The sequence below is a fragment of the Pongo pygmaeus genome, chromosome 6 (assembly GCF_028885625.2).
Source record: "Pongo pygmaeus isolate AG05252 chromosome 6, NHGRI_mPonPyg2-v2.0_pri, whole genome shotgun sequence".
NCBI classification, from domain to species: Eukaryota; Metazoa; Chordata; class Mammalia; order Primates; family Hominidae; genus Pongo; species Pongo pygmaeus.
Genome location: NC_072379.2, coordinates 100,728,445 through 100,735,504, shown reverse-complemented (window position 1 = coordinate 100,735,504; position 7,060 = coordinate 100,728,445). Strand labels below are relative to the sequence as shown.

The following is a 7,060-nucleotide window of genomic DNA, read 5'->3' as shown; positions in this document are numbered from 1 at the left end:
ATACACATAAAGTCCTTAGAAATTTGCCTGACACATAGTAAGCACTACCTAAGAGTCAGTTATTGTTAATATCATTAGTATTTGTTACCAGTGTGTTAAGTCAACTTTGAAGCTAATTTAAGAAGCAAAGGTGGGAAGAGAACTATCCAGGCAAGAACATACCCAAAGCCTTCTGCAGAGCTGGTCCATGAAGTCACCACTCCAGCTGCCAAGCACTGACCCCGTGGCTTGCACTGCCAAGTCTTTGGGAGCTGGACACTGCATATTGCCTCAGAACAGCTGTGTCTGCTGCCACTGGAAACCGGATGCAGCTGCTATTGCTGCTGTGGCCCTGGCCAGAGCGGATTCTGCATCATCCCTGCTGCTTTGAGTCACCAGGCCCTGAACCAAAGTCAACAGAGGATTCATCTGCTTGGCTGCACCAAGTCCCCAAAAGCAGCCAAAGAGGTTGAGAAAAAAATAGCATTGGGTGTTTTTATTCTATAGAAAAGGCAAATTTTGGCCAGACATAGTGGTTCATGCCTGAAATCCTAGCACATTGGGAGGCTGATGCAGGCTTGAGCTCAGGAGTTCACGACAGCCTGGGCAACATGGCGAAACTCTAAAATATACAAAAATTGTATATTTTACAAAATACAAAAATTGGCCGGGCGCGGTGGCTCATGCTTGTAATCCCAGCACTTTGGGTGGCCAAAGTGGGCAGATCACGAGGTCAAGAGATTGAGACCATCCTGGCCAACATGGTGAAACCTCGTCTCTACTAAAAATGCAAAAATTAGCAGGGTGTGGTGGGGCGTGCCTGTAATCTCAGCTACTCGCGAGGCTGAGGCAGGAGAATTGCTTGAACCCAGGAGGCGGAGGTTGCAGTGAGCCAAGATCACGGGCCACTTCACTCCAGCATGGATGACAGTGCGAGACTTGGTCTCAAAAAAAAAAAAAATTAGCTGGTCATGCTGATACACACATGTAGTCCCAAGCTACTCAGGAGGCTGAGGTGGGGAATTGCTCCAGCCTGGGAGGTTGAGGCTGCAGTTTGAACCATGATTGCACCATTGCATACCAGCCTGGGAAACAGAGCGAGACCCTCTCTTTAAAAAAAAAAGAAAGAAAGAAAAGGTAGATTTTACTTTATAAGATGGGGGAGTCAACAAACTTAGAAAGCAAATTTATACATTAGGTAATTTAAAAAAGATTAATGATCCTTTTTGGTTTTAAAAATACAGATACAATATGAATGTGTATTTTCATGTAAATAAAGAAAGGAGTAAAAGGATACACATCAAATTGTTCGTGATTTATTCTGAATTGACCATTATGGCTGATTTGAGTATTTCATCTTCTGTCTTAACTTTCCAAATCTTTTGTGACATAGAAAAAAACAAGACTGAGCAATATAGATCTCTATTTTTGAAAGAGAATTGAGTGTTTCTTAGATATAGCTATGGAATAGAAAGTGGAAGACTAGGTTCCGATGGACATTGTTATCTTAGAGCAGGACTTTGCTACTCCAAGTGTAGTCAATGGACCAGAAATATTAGCTTGACACAGAAACATATTAGAAATGCAGAATCTCAGGCCCCGTCCCAAATTTAATGAAAGCAAAGAAAGAAATGAATCAGCTGATATTTGAGAAGTATAAGCAACAAGGCTTGACAATGTGAAGAAACTCATAAAAGATTACAAGCCTTAAAAACATTTCCAAATTTAGAAGTAAGCAGGGTCATTAACAGAAACGAATTACTGGAACAGGAGCCAGTTTTTTGTTGTTGTTTTTGAGACAAGGTCTCAGTCTGTCTCCCAGTCTGGAGTGTCGTGGCACGATCACAGCTCACTGCAGCCTCAACCTCCTGGGCTCAAGTGACACTCCCACCTCAGCCTCCCAAGTAGCTGAGACCACAGGCACACACCACCACGCCCAGCTAATTTTTCAATTTTTTGTAGAGACGGGGTATCCCTTTATTGCCCAGGCTGGTCTCGAACTCCTGAGCTCAAATGATTCTCCCAAAGCACTGGGATTATAGGCGTGAACCTCTGTGCCCGGTTGGTTTAGACATAAAAGGTTTGACAATTTGAAAGATGGCCCAGCAAGGGAAACATAAAATTAGGGCCAATAAGAAATGTCAAAATTAGGCTTATAAATATGAGCATAATCTAAGACAAGGAGACAACGGAAGCCATAACAGTTGATATGACTTCTAATGGAGAACATGCAAAGCAAGATAAGAAATCCAAGCAAGATCCTTTGGTAATGTGTATATTTTGGAGATGGGGGAGAAAGAGAAGTCAGAAAATGAATGGCCAAAACTAACATCATCAAGAGATTAAAGTGTCAAAGAAAACGAACGACAAGTATTTCATTGTTATTCAATTCTTTCCTCCTTTCGTGACAAATTATGAGTGGTTTACACAATTATACTTACACTTAAAAGGACAGTAATGGATTAAAATAGATCTCAATTCTAGAAACATAGAATGGTCAAAATGTTTGGGAGGGGGAGGATATGAAAGAGAAGGACACTAATGCCTTGGATGTTATAATAGGTCTCATTATTGGAAGATATCAAAAAGTTCATAGCTTTTTTTTTTGTTTTGATGAAAATTTCACAATTTTTATAGTGCTGCAAATCAAATAAGACCACGACTTATCTTTGTTTCATTCATTCATTCAGCTAACATTTATGGAGCACTTGCTACAAGCCAGGCACTGTTTGGGGTGTTGAGGATACAGCAGTTAACAAAACAGACAAGACCCCTTGCCCTCATGGCCTTCGTTCTAGAGGGGCAGACAGACAATAAACAAAGGAAATAAGTAAACATATTGTGTGTCAGATGGTGATAAGCACTATAGAGGAAGGGATAAAAGGTGGGGTGAGAGCTGTCATTTTAAAAGACGGGACAGAGAAGACCACTGGGGAGATGATTAGACCTGAAGGAGGTGAAGAAGCCACTTGTTCAAGTACCTGAGGAAAGAGCATTTCACAGCAAGGCTCTGAGGCTGACGTGGCCCTGGTGTGGTCAAGGAGGCCAGTATGGCTGTGCTGAGGGAGTGAGGAGTGGGCAGGAAAAGAGGACAGAGGAGTAAAGGCCTTCGGAGGTTTTTGAGCAGATAAGTGACATCATCTGACATGGATTTTATCATTCTGGCTGAACCTATTCATCTATCTATCTACCTAACTATCTATCTATGAATGATATATCTATACCTATATTTATATAGATATAGATGTATTTTTTTGAGACAGGGTCTTACTCTGTTGCCCAGGCTGAGTGCAGTAGAGTAATCTTGGCTCACTGCAGCCTCAACCTCCCAGGCTCAAGCAATCCTCCCACCTCAGCCTCCCAAGTAGCTGGTACTACAGGCACATACCATCACAGTCAGCTAATTTTTTTTTTCTCTTGTAGAGACACAGTCTTGCTGTGTTGCCCAGACTGGTCTCAAAGTCCTGGACTCAAGCGATCCTCCCACCTCAGCCTCCCAAAGTGCTGGGATTTCAGGTGTGAGCCACCATGCCCACTGGTTGCTATTTTAAGAACAGATTGAAGTAGGAAAACCAGATAGGAGGCTATTGTAAATACTTAGCCAAGAATAATGGTGACTTGCACCAGGTAACTTTGACAGTTTTATCTTTTTCAGATAAGCACCTTTTTTGTTTTTCTTCTAGTATATCCTAAGAAAGTGGGATGGGAAGAGGGATGAGAGATTGTGTGTGTAGCAGAGAAAGAAGTGCAGAACTCTCAACTCTTCTAGTTACATAATTCTATGTATTTCACAATCATCCTCAGCTACACAGAATAAAATGTGTAAGCGACTTAAACATTTAATATGTCTAAATATTTAAGTCTTCTAAATTATCACAGCTTCAAGGAAATGTTAAAAACAAAAACTAAAAACCATTATCATCACTATGTCAATAAACGTATAGTTAGGCCAAGGTAACCATAAAAGAACCTGATCATTTATTTTAAAGACATGAGCAATATATTTGAAATGTAGAGTCACTAAATAATGAGTAGTTCTGAAAGGTGTAATTTTAAACCTTCCACTCTTTCAATGCTATAATTAAAACAAAAATGAAGCAGAATCTAGAGAGTCCACACACAGACTTGGATTACATCAGGATATAGAATTTGCTTTTTCTATGGATCCAAGACCAAAGGCTTCGTTTATTTGCTAAAGATTAAAAGGATAAACCATTATTTCTCATTTTAAAGTACACAGACAACCAAGTCAAGTTAAATGTTGATTCAGAGAAGAGTTGTCAACACTGCATTAATATTACCCTAGTTCTGTAGGGTGCTTTATTGTTTACAAAGCACTTTAACTACCATTACTTCATTTGAACCTCACAATAGACCCATCAATATCATAATTCTTAACTTATAGATGAAGAAACCCAGTCTCAGGGAGGTTAAGATACTTATCCAAGGGCATCCAAGCCACTAGCAAGAGCCAGAGCTGGAAACAGAACCCTCACTTCCTAGTCCACTGCTTTTTTTTTTTTCCCCTTCATTAAATGTATTTTAATGCTATAGCAACTATCTTTCAGGATCAAGATAAAAGGCATTTCAGAAATATTTAAGATTGCTATTATTTAGCAATTAACAACATAAATAAAACAAATGTCATTAATGCATTAAATCATATACAAACCCAATAAAATTATAGTATTCTTTCAAATTCATTATCTCCTTCAATGAAACAAAGCTTTCTATGCCAAGTTCCAGCTTAGGAAGGATTTGTCACAAAATAAAAGTACATTGTCGATCTAAGGAATAGGATCAAAAGGACTCTGAAGAGTAAAGTGGTGGAATGGCGACCTAAACACCCAACACGATGGAGTCCACTGCTTTTTATACTGTGTCTGCAAGACCAAAGGTAGAAAGCAGTACCTATGGAAAGGTACCAGCTTGGGAATAATAGTCTTATGGTAAATATTGCTGTCCCTATTTAACTTTGGAAAAAACAAGGAACAGAGGTTTGTTCTAGGTAAACAGTGGCTCTTCAATTATTCAGGAGTGGCTTGCCATTTAGGCTTACCTTGATCTTTTTCACTACTCTCTTTTACGGCTCTGGCTTATCTCCGGCCTGCTGGTTAGCACCTCCACCAGAGGGCAGGAAGAACAGAAAGAGAAGCATTGCAACTGGTTTGATCAAAAAGTTGCAATAAGAAGACTTAGGTCATTATCTTAATTTACTCTTTGGAGTCTTTCTAGATTTCAGTTACTAATGTGACCTTTGCCAACATTCTTCTAGATAAATCTAGAATAATCAATGCAGTAAAATGATTTCCTATAAATAAAAATAATCTACTTCTAATTGTATTGTTCAATATTACATATACTGAACCTTATATAACATTTAAATTTATTTAGAACTTATTACATGCACTAACTTTGTATAACATTTTTAACTTGTTTGGAATTGGTATGAACTTCTCCAAAGGCATATCAAATGCTCTGGAGCTTAGAAAATAAAATCTATCCTGGCCAGGCATGGTGGCTCACACCTGTAATCCCAACATTTCGGGAGGCTGAGGCAAGTGGATCACCTGAGGTCAGGAGTTCGAGACCAGCCTGGCCAACATAGTGAAACCCTGTCTCTAGTAAAAACACAAAAATTAGCCAAGCGTGGCGCTTGAACCAGAGAGGCAGAGGTTGCAGTGAGCCAAGATCGCACCACTGCACTCCAGCCTGGACGACAGAGTGAGACTTCGTCTCAAAAAAAAAAAAAAAAAAAAAAAAAGAAAGAAAAAAAGTCTCTTCCACAGCAACTTCCTCAGCATTTCAAACAACAATCAGGGACTTTTGTTGTTGTTAAGGGCAGTCTTCTAGGCTTCAAGCACCAACAGATGTTCCCTCCTTCATGGCCTTGAAGGTTGTCAGTTTGCATTTATTAGAAGTGCAAAGGTATATTAAAATAAAGAACAGCACATTTAGAATTAAGGAAAGTCTGGATCATTTAGTGCTCTGATTCCAGGTGACATCTGGCACCCATTACAGTACCAGTGCTTTACTCTGCATGGAGAGAAAGTGCTGGAGTGAAAGTCTGGCCCTGGAGGTGCAAGAAGGTGCCCTACTGTGCTGCTTCTGCCTGACATAAGCCTTGAGGGGCCGAGGGTGTGGTTTTTGTATTCCTGTGGAGTGGTTCAGGCTGACCTCAACTGCATGAAGGACCTCTACACAATGAGTACAGACTAGGGTACTTGATAAATCTTTGTGGTATGGATTTTGCTATTCAAACCAACCTGGAAATTTTCAGGAAGCTCAAGTCATTAATGGGTGGAAACAACCTGGAAACTGAGACGATGCTAGTCAATAAGGAAGACAGGTGGAAAAGGAGGCATGCAGTTATTAGTGGAAAGCTGTCAAACATGGGGACTGTCAAAATGTGTCCTCCACTCGAAACATCTCTTTTTTCAGGCAGTGCCTATTTTGTGGTCAGTAGGGAGGACGTGGTGTATATGCTAGAGAATGAAAAAAATTTAAAAGTTTATGGAGTAGGCCCAAGACACATACAGCAAGTATCTCTAGGCCACTGTTCAAAGGATTCCTGAAGTCCCCAGCTCACTCTCCTTAAGCCATAAGTATGACTCATCTGACAGGCACACAGCTTCTAGGTTTGTCAAGTGGCAGCACTTTGAAGCACTTTACCCACCTGCAGTAGGGCCCATGTGCGCTCAGTGTGCATTTTCGGAGCTGGCACCTTGAACTGGATGCTGTGCAAGCACCATTTGTTTGCCAATAAGCTTGACACGGGCAGTGACCTCTTTGCCATACAGTGTTTAGATGAGCATCTGAGACATACTTTGGAGACTTTAAAACACTGGTCACTATAGGCAGTTTTAGGAATAAGAAGAAGAATGTGCAAAATTGACACTTTCTGGTTCCTCTTATTTGTCAATAAGCACCAGGAAAATTGTATAGGGCCCTCTTTAGAGCAAGGATTCTAAGTCTTCGTGTCAAAGAAGCTGCCTGGTTTCTGCAGAGCACAATTGGCTAGAAAGTTTGGAGGATTAAACGTTCATCTAGAGTTAACGTGAGGGGGAAGTATAATAAAAGT

General features: G+C 40.4%; 1 pseudogene; it reads left to right on the top strand.

The window, feature by feature from the left end:
• Positions 1-4,834: 4,834 nt before the first annotated feature.
• LOC129041571 (beta-1,3-galactosyl-O-glycosyl-glycoprotein beta-1,6-N-acetylglucosaminyltransferase-like) lies at positions 4,835-6,836 on the top strand (annotated as a pseudogene).
• The last annotated feature ends 224 nt before the right edge of the window (positions 6,837-7,060 follow it).